The 17422-nt window shown below is 49.5% G+C and overlaps 1 protein-coding gene across 1 annotated transcript in view; it reads left to right on the top strand.

Moving 5' to 3' along the window:
- Positions 1-17422, top strand: part of LOC128727687 (uncharacterized) — a 35038-nt gene that overhangs the window by 14522 nt on the left and 3094 nt on the right. The gene's annotated exons all lie outside the window — the stretch shown is intronic.

Below are 17422 nucleotides of genomic sequence, written 5' to 3'. Positions count from 1 at the left end.
CATGCAAGCAGCAAACTCTGCAGAGTTATAATCTTCAACCCCCGCCTCGTTGTCAATGGATTGTGGTCGATTAGTAATTTATGGTTCATCGTCATTTGAAGCAGGGCCCGGAGCAGAGTTTATGGCTTTGCAAAATGCCCCATGCGAGGCTCACACGGAACGGAAAGTCCATTTGTCACGAACGATGGTAGATACCGGGACGGATGCCCGTACGAAGATTGGAGAAAACCCCTTCTTGCAAGGCGCAATGTGGTGTCGTTTAACCGAGGGCCCTGATATTTTGCATATATACAGTGAAAAGCGGCACCTCACCAACAGTCGCGAGGACGCGCAAAAGCTTCATAAATAAAATATGCGCGGTACATCGGCGAGGTGTTGCGTGTTGATGAACGGTACCTACCAGCCACATGCGACCTGAATCGGGCCTGATCTGAGAAGGGGCAGGTCGTCTACACATGAGTCACTTTAATCACATCAACCAGCGAAGACCTCCGAGGAAGGTCCTGGACTGAGTAATTGCCGTTGGGATTCTTTTCTCGCTAGACGATACAAAACTAGACGTCGATCATGCGCAACAAGTCGCACATTAATCCTCTTGCGTGCTCTATTAGCATTCCACGTAAATAACGTATTAAATTCAATTATCTCGCTTCGGTGGCATGTAAATCGTTTGCGCGGATCTCGCATACCCGGTGTCTGGCTCGATTTGCTGCAAATTTTTACGGCAGCTCGAAATATTAGCTGCCCCAGCAGCAGTCGGATGCGCTCAGCAGGACGGAAGAGATTCCTTCCATTCTAATCCTGCGGCAAGTCGCTAATGATGCAGGAAAGCTACATCCGCGACCGTCGTCCCGGTTTTCGCCTAATGCATGATGCATGAGCCCAACCGCCGTTTGAGTGCCATTCCTGAGACTCTTGCGTCGGTCGGTGGCCTGGCGTTATTATGCTGTTTACCGAGGCAACCGGTTTTCCACAGCCATTCGGTCGCAGCAAGCCGTCTCTAAGCACACCCGTTTGCTGGTTCGCTGTCATTTTTCTTCCTTTCGCCCGTTACGCTGATTAGAGCAGGGCTCTCGTGCGAAAGATATTAATTATGATGACAATAATTCCGCTGTGCACTCCCTCACGGTCCCGTCCGAGGGTCAGAGGCGCGATTTTTCGATTTCAAAAGCCATCCCGTATGATGGCCCGCCCGATGTGCAACATTCTAGCGGAGAGGCATGCGAAACCGAAGGCTGCCGGGCGGTGGAGGAATGTGTTTTTATTTTCCTGTTGAGTATTCGATTTTTTAAGCAGCTTACTTCATCTGCTGGCAAAGCAAAGGCTGGCTGGCTGGCTGCTTTTGCAGATGAAAGACGCGCCCGAGGACAGCTTTTTTTTGCGCTTCGTGCATCCTCGAAGCAGACACTAAAACGCCGAAGGCTTGCGTTTTATTTTTCGTCCGATAACCATTTCACTGGAATTCGCTTCATTGACGCTTCTTTTACATAATCGATGCCGGCGGGGCGCGTCCTGAAATTCTGGCACCATTGTTTTACGCCAGCCATCGCGTCACCACGGAAACCCTGCGAAGGGATCCGAGAAGTCGTGCCGCCCACACAGGTTGCTGTGGTAGAGAAACGCGGCTCGCGACGTCAATCCCGGTGAAAATGGCTGTGCCTTTGATGGCTTTTGCTCGGTTCTCGGAAAGCTCTTGGAATGGATTTCGCGAACGAACGCCATCCAACCACGCCGGTTCGCGAAGGCTCGGTTCGCTTTGAAGCGAATCATTAAAAGCAAACCATCCCCAAGGGCGCGGAGTTGGCAGCTCGACCGCGAGGTGCGACAAAGCGATTGTAATAAAAGATAAAACATACACAGTAAATATTAATGAGCTGCTACGGCAAATGACAAGAAGTCGCGCACCGAAGCTCGCGAATAACTCGGTGCGCGCGCTCCGGTGAGAAAGGCTCGGGCGCAAATAATAATGAATTTTTAATTGAAATCATTATTGACGCCCCACGTCGCGGGTGCAGATGGGCCCGGAACGAGGAGCAGAGCGTAATTCACCCTTAGGCACCCTCTGGCAATCAGTCATTGCCTGCAGGAACGATGGCACACAAAAAAGCTTCGCGGATCTTACTGCGCGAAATGAAAGGAGTTGCACAACAGCTGACCATGAACCCGTGGGTTCGTAGATCCCTTAAGGGAATTTAATGCACCCTAAGATACAGCACAAGGCTTGTTTATGCATTCCAGACGGTCGTTTGTCCGCAGTCGTTGATCTGGTTGGGGGTTTTCACACAATAAAAAAAAACACTAATGCTCGCGCAATGCCGTTGAATTGATTGACTTTGACACTAACGAAGTAACTAACATTGGTCGTAGATTTTTGCACGCCTTCCTGAAACCCAATCGCGTTGAGTTGTTTGCGTATGCTGATGTAGCCGCAGGACGAGATCTCTAGTAATGTGCCTGGATTATAGCGTCTAATCCTTGATTAATTGCAATTGGGGAACCCTCGTTTGAGCATGAACCGTTGGGCATATGTTAATCAATCCCTCTTTTGAGTCTAAACATACTACGTTAGATCAAAGTGGGTTTTTTTCTTCAATTCAAAACCCCAAGACACACGCGGTCCTATGTGAGGTGGAGGCGCCAAACAAACGGGTCCCCGAAGACAAACTTGTTGAACGTCGAAACGGTGGCAGCCAAATGCAAATAACGATAACTTTCCCATCACTCCGACGAATGACAAATTGTTTGTTTACAGCGCGGCCGGCTTAAGGGAGTGCAATCAAACAAAATCGTCGCCCATACTAACCCCGATAGCGCTCGGAGGCCAATTCTTCCGCTACATACGGTGCAACCCGATCGGATCCGCTTAGCAAACCCGCGTTGACGTTATTATGGCCCGCTGCTTGCGTTATTTACGATCCGGCGGTTGTGTCAAATTTTGTTGGTCAAAGCGACGGAAGGAAGGTGTTTTAATAAGTCGTTTTGCCTCACTTGAAGGTGATCTTTGGGGAAGAAAAATGGATATTGCTGCTGGCGATGGTAGCCTACGCAGCGATTCCTCGAACTCTTCGTGTTAGCCCTTTCCGAATCGGACCCGTATTGGTTCAGTGCGCTATGGGACAATTTATGTCCCTGCTTATGATGCCACATCGCATCCCACCTCGATACTAATGAGGGCGAGAGCTTTAACCAACCGCAACTTTGATGTAGCGATGCTGATGCGATGACGCCGTTTGAGCTCCTATTTAAAGCCATGAAGGTGGAAAATAGAATGTAAGGTATGGCATATTACATGCAACGGCGACAACCTTTTCTCGAATGATCGACTTATGCGCGTGTTGCGGGTTAGAGAGCGAGCAATAACATTCAGCGAGGATTGAGAAGATGGATTTTCGTGTCACTTGGTCGCTCGTCGAAGGCGGAACGTAGTGATGAAGCGCAGCGATTAGGCGATGAATGCAATTATTACTCAACCGCCTTCACAAATGTTCAAACCGGTGAAAAAGTTGTGCCAATCGAGACGACCAGATCATATTCTTGCTGACATTGAACTGGTTTAGCTCCTGAATGGATATAGATTTGCATACTTTATTTAACATTTACTCGCCGGTGATTCAGGTAGATTCTTTTGAAACTTTCCCTTCTTTTATGGTTGATTGGCGTAAATGAATTGCAAATATATATTAATGGCGTTCGTTAGCTGATAAATTGACCAAACTTTAGGACATTGGACTTCTCATTCCATGGGTTGCTGACTCATTAGGGTAGATTCTGTCGATCTTATACTGCCCATTTTTAGTTGCATGGGCACTCAGGGTAAAACATCAACATTTACTACAACTTAACACCTCCTACCGCAGAACGCAAGGAAATATCCACCATCCCCGATTTTCAGGTTGTGACTGAAATTAGTTTTCCATGCATGTCCTGGTCGCCTATCAACCCAGGGTATCTTCGGGCGACCCGGCTGTGATCGGATTTGTGAAATATACATTGCCGTCGAACGTCGAACGAATTGTTTATTGCAAACCCATAAAAGGATGTCATACGAGAGAGAGAGCGAGCGCCGCACAGAAACCTCTAGGGCTTAGGGTGAAGGGCTGAATATCCGTGTGGCTATTTGTGTTATGTCTTTCTTTCTTCTCACATGCGTGTGGGTGATGTGGTAAGGAAAATTCTCCGACTACTGGGCCGCTGTCTGGAGGTCATCACTGTCAGCGAGTGTTCCCGTTGGCGATAAATTACCTCCGACTGGTGACACGGTTAACAGAAATCGCAAGGGACTGGCTCACAGTCCAGCCGATTGGCCGACGGTGCAGCATGCCAAAACAGAAAAAAAGAGCAGGGAAACACGAAATGCACCTAGGTGCGGCTGGGACCTCACCGTGGCGGGTATATAGTGGAAAATGTATTCGTGACACCAAGCGATCGGACAGCGTCGGTCGGGCTTGTTGTATGTTCCCGGTTATTTTTCATACCAGGCGGTCGGGGCCATTTTGTCGCAATATACGTGTGTCCTAATCATGAATGCAAAAATAGTCCACACACAAATATGAGCGCCACGGACGGTCGGTGAGGTCGGGGCACAAAGTGACACAAAGGCCGGTAAGTCGCCCGGAGGTTCCACCCCGTTCGTTCCATTCATATTTTACCGATTTAACACTTTCCGGCAGCGTGCATAGGAAGCATAAAAACATGTGTTTGGAATAAATTGTTCACGGAGCGCCGTTTGGTGTCGGGGCTTAGATGGGCTGCCGACATCTTCTATGCACGGGATGGAAAGATAGAGGCGTAAGATTTTGGGATTAAGCCAACTGGATGGAAAACCAAAGCGTCCCAGCGGTGTAAGGGTGTTTGAGGGCTTTGGGAACGAAATTATATTGAATCGACGTACCAGAAGGGTTTGGTGGCTGGCGATTGATAAAAATCTTCTCCGACGTGATCTAGTTTGTGGTGGCGCGTGATCGTGTGTCGAGATTTGATCACCAAGCACGCCATCGTTGCCCTTCCACAAGACACGATCCGGAATGGGTGGAAGGTTCTCCGTTCCATGAAGTTCATGAACGAGGGATTATGTTGAGGGCACACTCTCGAACACACCTTGGAATGGCCACCATCCTTAACGTGCCTTCGATCAGAGACACCTCAAACACGGCCCAAGGTCAGTTTATCAGACCGATGGATCTCTTCGCCCCAAAAGGATTGCGTCTTGTTCCAGCTGCCATAGTGTGCCTATAACCTGTGGGTGGGGAAACCCCGTTCCAAATTCCATTCCACAGCTGGACGGGATAGGTGGCTTTTTGATTTTCTTATACACCTTGTGAACCAGCGTGTTGCAGGTGCATTTGAACAGCTGATTAGAAATCCATTCTGAGCGTTCGTGTCGTTGGTTTATCCGTAGTTTGTTGGTTCTATTCGTCATTTCCTCTATGGGATTTGCCCGGGCTTAAGGGGCTATGAATCATAGAATTAAATATATCGCTTCTCCTCGTTGTATGTTACGTCATCCGATTGAGAATCGATTCCACCTTCAGCCTCAAGATTGTTCATATCCAGCAGTATAGGAAAGGGCACCGATGTTCGTCGAAGATATAATTTGCATTCTGAAATGTAAACCGGCGCGCAAAGTTGCACAGGAAGCCAGCAATAAAAGCTATCATCGGTAAAGCATTTAGACCGTCGGGAGCGCGAACCCACACGGTGCTAAACTGTCTGACGAGGTGCCAAGGTGTACAATTAGCTGAGCCGATGATTGCCGACGATGGAGGATCGTTCGCGAGGCGGCAATGACGATAGATTAACCTGATGCGGCTAGGTTGAAGCTGTGTTCGACCAGATTGGTGATGATCGATCGACTGGGTCGTAGTCTAGCACACGATGTCTAGAGATGCGAACCAACAAAACTAAACTAAAATACAGAGTCTACACCTTGTGGAACCATACTGATGGAGCTTCCCGAGCTCGTTCGAGCCAGCAAACAATTACTTAGGAATGCCTCACGGAGGCAAACAAGGTAATGCAACTCTAATAACGGGCTAGCGGGAGCGCCAATACGATGGCCTGTTATTATTTAGACATAGAGTCTATTGGATTGATTAAATGCCTCAATCAAATATCTCCATCTCGGTCGCAGTCCGGCGCGTGCGACGTCTAAAGCCACGGAAGCCGTTGTTTACTGCGCATCATGGCATGAAGGTTTTACGATAAGACCATAGCCACACTGACCTTGCTTGATTTGGGGGCAAATGGTTCCGACGAAAACAACCGTCAAGGAAGCAAAACCACCCTCCACACAACACCGGCCAGATAATGAGACTATTTCGATGACGATCTCTCGCGCATTACACGTAAAGCTCTTATTGAGGCTTCTGTTATCTGATTATCTGAATCCAAACCATACACTGTTTGGTGGTGCACTATCCTTCAACTGAGATTAAAATCATTGCCAAGGTTACTCATCGAAATAAATACGAATTGATGTGTGAAGATAAATTCCCAAATTTATGACACCCCAACATATTCAGAATTCGAGCAATCCCTGCATGAAGGTGAAACTGATCCAAATGGCATGCGTTTTCGGTGAGGTTCACTTTGATCACAGTAAGTGGAGCTCCTAAATGAAAGCTGCAAGTTTCATCAAAGCTGTCCTAAGTTTTTTGCATGTCCTTAGTCGGCCTAGAAACCTACCCTTTGTTTGAATTGACAGCACCGTCGCGTACATGAAGGTGTGTCGGCATTTATACATGACGTACTATAAAACGAGAAAGCATTTCCTTTTGTTGCTTTTCGACGAAAGAGGGTCTGTCGCCGATTAGTTCCGTGTCATTTTCACACCACATCGATCTGAAATCGCTGCTGGCAACGCCGTTTCATCGTAGCGAAGGGAATGGTCCTATATTTTGACAGCCGTCTCTATGTCTTCAGGGCCCGGTAAATCGGTCGGTGCACGGCACAACGGTATACATCGCCAAGCAGAATGGAAGGCGGCGTTGTGCACACAAATATGCAAATTGGATAATTCATAATGAACACTATGATTAGGAACGATTTTCACGCCTCACGGTTCCGCGAAACACGTTTTCCGCGTGGGGTGCTACAATTTCGAGTTTCGTGCATGCGCAGAGTGTGGGAGTAGCACTCCTTTGGCATCCGCCTAGACACAACAGCCATTCGTTCCGTGATGTGCGGATCAGTAAGACGTCTGCAAGAGAGCGCCTAGAAAACGGTTTGGCTCACTGTGGTAACACGATCGTTCGATCGCGCAGGAATTCGAAACGGAAAGGGTCAATGAGGATGAGGATGAAAATGATCCCACAAAAGCAATTCTCATGCCACTGCCAACGCTCGCAGATGATTGCAAGGGCCCTGAGAGCTGGGAAAGACTCGCGGATGTTCAACAGCTGTGCGCGTGGCCGCCGAAGTGTCACCGAAATGGATAGCAATTAATCATCCGCACCGAATCAGACGGACTGTGTGGAGGTTTAAAGGGAGATTAGATCAGCGCAGGATGTCTTGACTGCGCGCTGCTCGATCTCGCGCATGCGTTGATTGCGTAACGCAGCCCATCCAGCTCTTGTCGCGTTATGAAAGTGTCTCCTTTTGCTGACGCCTGAGCTGCCAGTAGCGAGTAGCCGCGCCGCTCAGCAATGCGTGCTAACGAGACGATGAAAAATCACCCTTCAATACATCAATCATCGCTCCGTTCTGGGGAGTGCGCGTGGTCTGCCAGGGGCCGAGCCAATTAAGTAATGGACATTAGGTAGCTCGAGCTATCACGGTAACGGCTTAATGGGCGCTGAGTCGTTTGGTTTACAAATTAAAAAATATGTCGTTACGCCGAGCGCAAGCTTCGTGCCACCCAATCTGGACAAATCGTAGATGAAGCTGTCACAGTTTTGGTTTCATTTACGCTGTGCTAAAAGAGGCGACCCGTAGGGCGCCATTTTTTTGAGTTCGCTCAACCAAAATGTGTGCGTGGGTTTGCTTTTGCGGAACCACATTCCCTGCAGTTGCTTCATTTTATAGAACAAATATAGCCACTTTTCCGTGAAAGAGAAAAATCGCCCTAGGCGTGTACCCACTCTTCCCACGATGGGAGGTACATTCAAATAATGTAGCGCATCTTTCATTTCAATGTTGCAGCACTCCAATGCGAAATGTACGTATGTCTATTTGGAGAGCTGTGGCACAGGTACGAGCGAATCGTATATTTATGAAACGAGTGACATTTGCCTGAGTGCGAGCATAGCCTTAGATCACGGTTGGCCATGACCTGCATGGGGGAAAGAGAACATTATGCACCGCTGCTGAAAGGTTCGGGAGTTTTCGGTGTCTGTGGGCGGCTGTGAGGATTGCCTAACGTATGCATGATTCGCTGTCTATTTTCCATGTGGAACCGATTCAATTTTCCTCGAGCTATCTGGCCCGGGTAAGGATATTCTTTTCATCAGCCTCAATTCTCTCGTACGTTTGCGTTGGTCTCCTAATAGAAATGGTGTCTTTGTGTGGAGTTTCATTGCTCGTTGGTCTAGCGGTTGGTTCGCATCTGCAGACCTTCCAACAGGTTGTGTATGGCCATCACCCGAGAGCCATCACTGACGTGCCGGTGTCACCGCACCAGCTGACAGCTGACATGACAAATAACGTGGCCCACGAGGAGGCCACCCAGTTTCCACTCCAGCCAACGGCCACTGCGGCGTAGACTGCTGATGAAGTCAAACTTAATCTGTTGACGGATAAGACGACAGCTTGGCACGACGGTAATTATCCACGGTGGTTGATTCGCATTACAAGAGCCCGTACACACAGGCACGTGTACTGCAAAGAGGAGTCTTTCGACTCCGCTTATGCCTCGGTTCCATCCTTCAGCGCTGTACCAGATGGCCGGCCGTTAGAGCAGTAGATCCTACCGTACGATACCGATGGGAGTCGTTTTAGATTTCCGCATTCATCCGTGCGAGCTGGTAAATAGCCTTGCACTTGACATCGTCATTGTGCGCCGACTTGTGGCTCTATTTTCCGCAATTTCCACCGAAACCGTACCGCTGTTTCGTGCACTCCATCGAGCGTGAAAGGAAAGGCCGCGAACATGGAATCGAAGCTACGGTTGCTGACATGCCTTCACCATCGCCATTCTCGCAGTTAGTGATTTGATATGCGGAAACCCGTGGCAACCAGACGACGGGGCTTCTCGGCAAACATCATCACCATTCTCATCGTCATCGTCATCGTTATGGTGCTCCATGCTTCGGTGACAATACTGCTCTTGAAGGTCGCAGTAGGCCATGGCAGGAGTAACGTTCCACGCTTACACGAAATTCCATTCCACGTTTCCCACCTGCTTTCCCGGGCGCGAGGAAATGTGTACATTTTCCGCTTTTTATTTGCCGGCCCTTGCTACCGGGTGACACGTTTCATACGCGAGATTGGATGATGGATTTTTGCCAACGTTTTACCAAAACCCATTCAACACCGGTAACAGCCTCATGGGATGGACGGGCTGCGTGTGGTCTGCGCTCCGTTTCCTATGGCAGGTGTCGGACTGAAATTGACGCTGAAAATAGAGAAACGGGCCAAAAGAAATGAATTCGTTCCGCTTGAGGCTGCGTTCGGTGGTGTCGGACTACCGCTTCGAAACGAATTGTTTCAAGCCTTACGGTACCATATTGTCGTTTCACAAAAGCAAGGACTGCGATAATATCCAAAAGGCTTCTGTCGCAGAAAAGCTTTTCATTTGGCCACCCAAAAATAACACATAGTTTCGTGTTTGCACGTATTTGCACTTGCTTTCGCTTTGCACTCTTGAGGGTGAATTTTCCCAGCGGAAACAGCTATCATATTTGTCTCTGCTCACATCCATTGCCGTCAGTTTTCTGCTTAAGATTCAGTTGAACAAAGGGAAACGCTCGCTTGAAAGTATCTGATCGCCTCATCGCGCTTCCTCGCCGGTCGGTTGAGAGTGATTCATGTTGGGGTTTCTTGTCAGCGATTTAAATACACTTCACATGAAATATAAACATGTTCGCTTTGTTTATTGAAATACCACGCATGGGCAATACCGGACCCGTTGTGCGTGCGCAAAATGACGAACTGCGTGTGTATGTGTGTATCGATCGGTCGGTCGATGAATTTATTGCTTGATTATTTTTCAATCTCGTGCAAAGCAGTACACGTTTACTCAGATTAAGTAATAAAATCGCAACCCCACACGGGCGATCGCAAATGGGAAAATTACATGATTCATCTTTTTTCTCGCTGCCGTGGTGGTCAAGAGCGTTGATTCCGCGAAGTGAACAATTCTGTCGTGGCCAGGGTTCCCCGGAAGCTGCCTGCCGTTCACCTTCACCAGGATGCCTGCGGCGAACCATAGAGAGCATGCCCTGCTTAATAATGATCGATAACTTACCGTTGAACCAACCGCTGACCGATTGAAAATTGGATGCACACGATGGAAGCCGACCCAGAGCCGGTCTGGAAGCGGCAAGACTTTGAAGCAAACTTCAAAGTGCAGGGATGCCTTAAGCGATCGGGAATTACCATAATTTTCAACGGCTTCACACAAGGGTGCTGCCGAGAGAGACAAGAACAAGGCAAGAAGCAGTTGGGAAGCACAGCAAGAAGCGGATAACCGCTGGGCACTTTCGAACGTGATTACTTCCTGGTTATCCCAAATATCCACTTACTCTCGTGTGAGACAATTGCCCACGATCGAACGGGTCGGTATCTCGTGACAGAGAAAGGATGACGAATTAATCCATCAATCCTGGCACAGGACAGGATGCGAAAGGATTTGTTTATCTCACCCCCTCACTGTTGAGCTTCTCAATTGTCAAAGGATTGCCGCTCCGGCGAACATCGAAGTTTGTTAGCTACCAGAAGGGACTTCGGCCAAAGGCACCGTTCGAATTGGGTGAAGAAATATAATGTCTTCCATTCGTGTCGATCACGTAGACGACCAGATAGATCGAATGCAAAGGGGCTGTGGCAAAAGCTGCTTCTAACCCGTCCCAACCCTGAGGGCTTGTTCGTGACTGCTCGAGAGCTCTCGCCCGAAAGTGCCTTGGATTCCATTGCGCGGTTCTCCCAGGCAAAAGGCTAAGGTATGTGAATGGGATGCGTGCATCTATTGGCGCCCTTTGGCCCCTGGCTACGGTGCCCAAGCCCTCCAAACGGACGAAGAGCTTCGACGATAACGGTACCACTTTCTCCGCAACCCTCCGATGATGAATTCCTATCAATGGTGAAAAAGCGCATGCAAAGTAGCTTGACGTCGTTATGCCACCACGCTTTTAATCATCGCTGATTAAAGAGCAAGTCGATGGGGCAGGCGTTATGCCATCGCTTGCAGGGGTCAATCGAATCGAATGGCCTCTTGGCCCCCTTCGGCGGGCTCGTTAATGCCAGTTACTGGTGGTACTGGCGGGTCGAAATCTTTCCCTGGAGCTCGAGCGCCTGCTCCTCAACGAATGGAGCTGAACTATCTAAAAGCATGCAATCTTGTGCGGGAAGATTCCACTCGCTGATCTCGCCCATTTTTCAGCTGCCCACGAGCGGTGTTCTAATGGCTTTATCATGCGATGCACTCGCTCGAGAGAATGCACTCGCTCAACCTTTCACCTTGTACCTCGATTTGGTTAAATTAGAAAATTTGTTTCCCAAAATTTCATCCCCCAAAAGAGCGCATTTAATTAGCCCAACGATCTCTGTCCGCGTGGGGTTCAATTTTTCCTTCCAGTTTGCTTGATGTGACCACAAATTTCAAAAGTCGCGCTGTGCACGTTATCCGCAGCGATTCATTGTCCGTGCTTGCTGTGGTCATGATGCATTTTCAGCCATGAAAAAAAAAACTCTCCATAAAATGACCACACAGCATTGCGGTGTCGTGGTGGCGTTGTTTATTTTGGGATAGTTGCGACTCGCATGGATTAGTATCGGATTTCGTTCCGCAACCGAAGTGACCCCCCTCGACGGTGGTGGATTTGCACAATTTATGCGATGCACGCCCACCGATATTCCACCGAACGAACCTTCGCCAGGCGCCGGGCCTGACCCGCACAGCATGTTTGATGCTGATAGACGAAAGCTGAAAGGCCGTTCTCTGTGCCGTTGTGCCTCATCTTCTCCGCTCAAACAGGAAGTCGGCCCAAACGCGAGGAGGAAATCGATACTTCGCCTCTGGGTGATGAAGAAACAGGGCGAAAGAAACCTGGCGCAGAAGAAGCACGAAAAAAAAGGAAAAGAGACGAACGAATAGTTCGAGAAGCTTGCGATGTCCGGTATCTTGAAGGTGTATCACTCCGACGCCGAGACTCGTACGACCACAAAAAGTGCTGCCGCATCGGTGGTTGCACCGGGCCGGGCGTGTTCGCTAGATGATGGCCCGTTTTGGAGCCGAATCCAGTGCAGCAGAAGCAGGCTCTAATGATTCCCTATTTCCCTTCTCGCCAGTTCTCGGGAAAGTAATCAGACAGCGTGAATAATTCAAAAATCCATCCCATTCGCCACCCGGTAAAACGGAGCTATGCGTGTTTCGCCGGACGCCAACGATTCCCAACGGTCGATGTGCGGTCGGTAAGGATGATTTGAGGGAAATTAAGGATAACACACAATTCCAATCGCAGCCGGCAGCGCAACGTCGAATTATCACGGCGTCGGAACGGCTTCTTTCGGTTGAGTGGGTCGAATGGATTTCATGGGGTTTGCCCGCGTTCGGGAGCATTCTCTCGTCCTTCTCGACCTCGAATGTCCTGCTCACGAGACATTAGTCAGCCATCCGTCCATCCATCAGTCAATGGACGACGGCGGGCGTGTGTGTAACAAGTGTTTTTTCTCGGTACCGGCCCGACGGCAAAAGACCGAACAAAGAAGGATGGGCTTGAGCAAGAGCCTAGCAAGAGCTCGCCGGTGTAATTATTAACATTATTTGTTTTTTCCACCTCCCAGGCGGCACGATCTTCGACCCAGAGTCCGGAGACTCAAAGGGCGCGCGAGATAAATGCCTGGAAAACGGTGCCCAGGGGAGTAATTGACCGGGCGAAGGACGAGCAGGACGAGCGATGAAAGAAAGCGAGCGAACCGCAGGAATGCCGAAGAACCATCGTTGACCCTCGGCTGACCCTAAGGGTGCGCGATCCTGGGGTGAGGCCGATAATTGATCCGACTCGTTCCCGGGCCGGATTTCGAATGGGACGGACGTACAACAAACTTACGTCCGAATACCAAGGGGATTCGTCACGGACGCCCCCACACCGGCAAGGATAACGGTCCTCAGTGGAGCCTACGGATCGTTGCACTTCCGATTGGCCGATTAGCGTCACCGATTGGCATAAATGATGCTGCGCAGGAAAAAAGGCCCTTCACTCCGACAATAAGCGAACAAGCGGGCTCTAAGTGGCCTGAAGACGAAACGTTTTAATAGATCGTCATCGCGGTTTGACGAGACGATGGGCATGAAAAGGCAATCTTTACGCCAGTACCAGGCACTTATGCGCCCTTCGGATGGGATCATTTCGTGTATCGCACGACCGTCCCTTAGTACGGCTTTATAAAAGACACTTCCGCGAGAACATCGCCATCGTTTCCCGAAATGATGTTTTGCCTTTACTGCCCCAACCCATGGGTGTGCTTTTCATTGCTTTCTCTCGTGGGTGGTGCCATATGCCATCCTTTTACCGAAGGGTTTGTCATCGCCGTGGTCCCGAAATAACATCCTACGGGACACCACAGTGAGATCGGACACTTTGTTTTTTCAATAATTCACCAATTGACACCCGGTTAACGATGCGGTGTACCGCATCGAATCGAATTTAAAGCGCCCCGTTTGAGTTGCACATTCACCGGTCGCTCCATTGCCGGTGATGTCATCGACAACACCAAGGGGTAGGGCGTTGATTGCGTCCCTGGGGTACATTCGGGCGATTTTTGGGGGTGAAAGAAAAAAAAACGAAACGTGAACACTGACGAATTAGTGTCATTTCCACGTCGTCGTCCCATGAGGCAGCACGCTGTCACTCGTCTGGTTCGGCAGTTAGTGATGTCCCCAAAAACAGACCACGTCCCGCGTGTGTAAAATGAAGCAACACGCCTGGGAAGCAAAGTCCGGGGTCCGAGGGTTGTGTGTTCTATTTCTGATCCGGCGGCCACGTCACGCCACGTTTTCTTGGAGAAAAGGATCGTCGTTCGATGGGGTGGTGATTGCGAACCACCATCGGGCGGAAATGGACTGGTGCTGGATCTTGGAATCGATCGATCGCCTGTGTGGGCTCATTCAAAGATGTTGTTGGCCTTGTAGCGCGTGTGGGCTCCACGAGGCAGGTGTGCCCTTAGGGTGGGCCAAGGGTTTATTCTTCCACCAAGGAAATCCAATCTTCCGAACCACGCGCGTGTCGCATTCCCCGACCGATTTTAAGCCCTTTAAGGCTGAGGGCAGCAGAGAGTAGGTCGGTGATATTAATAAGGAGAAGGGCCGACCAGAGACCGCTGTGTGTTTGAAATCGAAAAATCTCATGACACGCTCAGCCGCGCATCTTCCGGTCGGGCGAAATCTCCATCAATCCGCGGCACTCCTTGGACTCGCACCAGCGAGAGGGGGTCAATTGCCAATTCGATAAACATTTCAATCTCGTCTCGAACCCCGAATGATGGTCCGCGAGAGATGAGGATCAATAAAAAATAATCACTAAATCACCTGTCCATCATCGTCAGCGGGCGATTGGGGCCTCCAATCCTCGAGGAAAGCTGTTTGCTTTTCAACCCCTCAATCGATTGCATGTTGAGATAGATCGCGTCCTTCGCCTCCCACGACCATCATCGTCATCGTCGACGATGAGACGATCGTATCAAGAGCACCGTGCATGCAGCCGGAGGGACAGAAAGTAATGTTTTCCATTCTCATATTACCGAAAACAAATAATCTCGAGAACGAACTCCAGCGGACGCCGGGGGCACAGTGGTTGCCCAGGGGAGTGGTTGGTGGTTGATTGAGAAGTTTTCTTACGGGAACGCTAGCACCAGCTATCACAACACACACACACACACACACACACACACATTGCAGGTTGCTGGCACACGACACCCGGTGGCGTGGGTTGAAAACTTTCTCGAAAATGAACCGTTTATGAAGTCGTTTCGTTTTCCAATTTTCCCACCATCGACGGCCACCGACACCACGGTTGCGGCTGTGTGGCTGGTTTGTCTGATAACTCAGCTTTGGAGCCAGAAGAGGGTGACCGAGAGATAGCGAGACCATCACCGCTCGGCACTACCGACAGATGGCTCTAATTTGCCACGGGAATAAAATACAAACATTACCATGGAATCCACCAAGAAAATATGTATATATATATATATTTTGTGAGACACCGGTCTGTGGTTTTTTTTCCGTGCTCCTTTTCTCCGAGTCGAGACCACCACAGGAAAGCAATTTGGCAACATTTACCATGAAGGTGAATATTATCTCACCTCATCGTGCCTCCGTGCCGTTGACAACACCGACCCAGAATATCGGGAGGAGGAAAAGTTTTCGCACTTTCATCCGGATGAAATGGTTATTAAAGCCACTCCCACGCTGGTGGCGCTCGTAATATCTTCCAACTAATCAACCATCGTGGAATCTGGCGAGCGGGGGGGGGTCATGTTAATTTCACCAAAAAGTTTGCGTTTCGCGCACAAATAAGCCGCGTAGTTGCAATAGGCAAAAACTATCGTAAAAAAAACTTTTTTGTGGTCTCTTTCGAAAACACCATTCCGCGCGTTAGACACAGTTTGCAGCTTCTGAAAACAAATACATTTGTCGGGGAGGCGACCTGCGTTCCACTCGAGCTGGTGGACAGAATGGTTGGAAAATACGACCAGGCCTGGGGCTCTTTCTAGTCTAGCTTTCCTTTGACGTGGTTGCCTCCAGCACAGACACGTTCACCGGTGGAGCACGGAAAAGAGAGCATGAGAGAGAGAGAGAGAGAGAGAGAGAGAGAGAGCAGGAATGGTAGTCTAACCGCAGGCGAGGTGTTGCGGTCGTCGTTAGAAGAACCATTTTTATGCTGAACAGAGCAATGCGCTAAACAGTGCACGGGAAGACAAACCGCGCGACACTCGCAGTAAAGAACCGCCTGAGGTCTAAGGGGTTTCTTCTGGTGTAAAAAAACGGTATTTATTTATCACACGTGGAGGCGATGGTGGTCGAGTGAATGCGGTTAAGAAGAGGATGCTGTTCGCGCGGGTCCATTGACATGTTCCTTCTGGAACCTTCGGGATGCTTGGTGTTCGAGTTGTGGAAAAGCATATTTGTTTACGAAACAGCATCCGCATACAACCCGCCACCGAACGAGAAGCCCTTCTGGAAGTACATCAAGCTCCTTTCGGTTCTTAGAAAACGACTATCTCAAACGCTACGAGGTGTCAAACAATGTCAAAGGTGAACCAACCTCGGGTGGGCAAAGCAAGGTGGACCAGTTCCATCAGCTCTGCCGCAGACCTTATGCTCCCGCTGGGGTGATGAGTCACCCAGCGAGGGTTCTTCGACACGGACGCGATCACCCGCTGCATATTAATGCCCTGTCGTAGGTTTTATGACGCCACCGCATCCTCGATGGCTCCCTCGATGAATGCACGTGATCGAAGGGTGATGTCCCTCGCAAAATTCACCCATTTTTCCGTGTCAGTAAAACAAACGATAACGACGAACGATGAGACTCCCGCGAATGGAAAATGACTCGGCTTCTATGCACGGCGGTGCAATTGCTTGAAGTGGCCTCTTCCGACCACCGGGACCGAGACCGAGACCGGGAAAGAGTTCGTGCTACTGAGAATGCACTTTATTGCACCGTGGTTGGCGACATTGTGGCTGCAACGTTCCCACTAGACGCGCCTGATAGATGTGCATTTCATGAAACGAAGGAAATGATCACTTTTCGGCATAAAAGATCTCATAAAATCGTCTAGCGTGAAATGGATGAAATGTTGCTGTTTGATTGACCAATCCGCTCGGATCCATTTCATCGAATGAGCAGGGATACACACATTCAGAAGCATAGTCACTTACCGTACGGACGGTTCTGAGCTTCAGTGGAACGTTAACCTTCTTCCTTAATTTCGCGTAGTTCCCATCAAACGCTTACAGAGTATTTAAATCAATTGTCGAGATGCCTGAGCACCTCGTGGCCGTTGTTGTCGCGACGGTCGAGACATGTTCTGCGAGTGTTGTTGGGGGCTAGGAAACCGACGCAAAACGAAACAAAAGCAAGACAGTTTACTTTCGATCGAATATGCGAGCGATTTACGTTGTCAGCGTGTAATGAAGGGACGGCGAGAAGGTTTATTGCTGCTAGAAATGTTACGATTCATCTGAAGTCGTTCTTCTCGTGGTCGGTGTGGCCTTTCCTTTCCCTTTTGGTGCGTCGCATTCGCAGGGTGTGAATTCAGTGTGGCG

The sequence above is a fragment of the Anopheles nili genome, chromosome 3 (genome assembly GCF_943737925.1).
Source record: "Anopheles nili chromosome 3, idAnoNiliSN_F5_01, whole genome shotgun sequence".
Taxonomy (NCBI): Eukaryota; Metazoa; Arthropoda; class Insecta; order Diptera; family Culicidae; genus Anopheles; species Anopheles nili.
The sequence above is the reverse complement of the archived record's forward strand: the minus strand, read 5'-3'. Positions and strand labels throughout refer to the sequence as shown.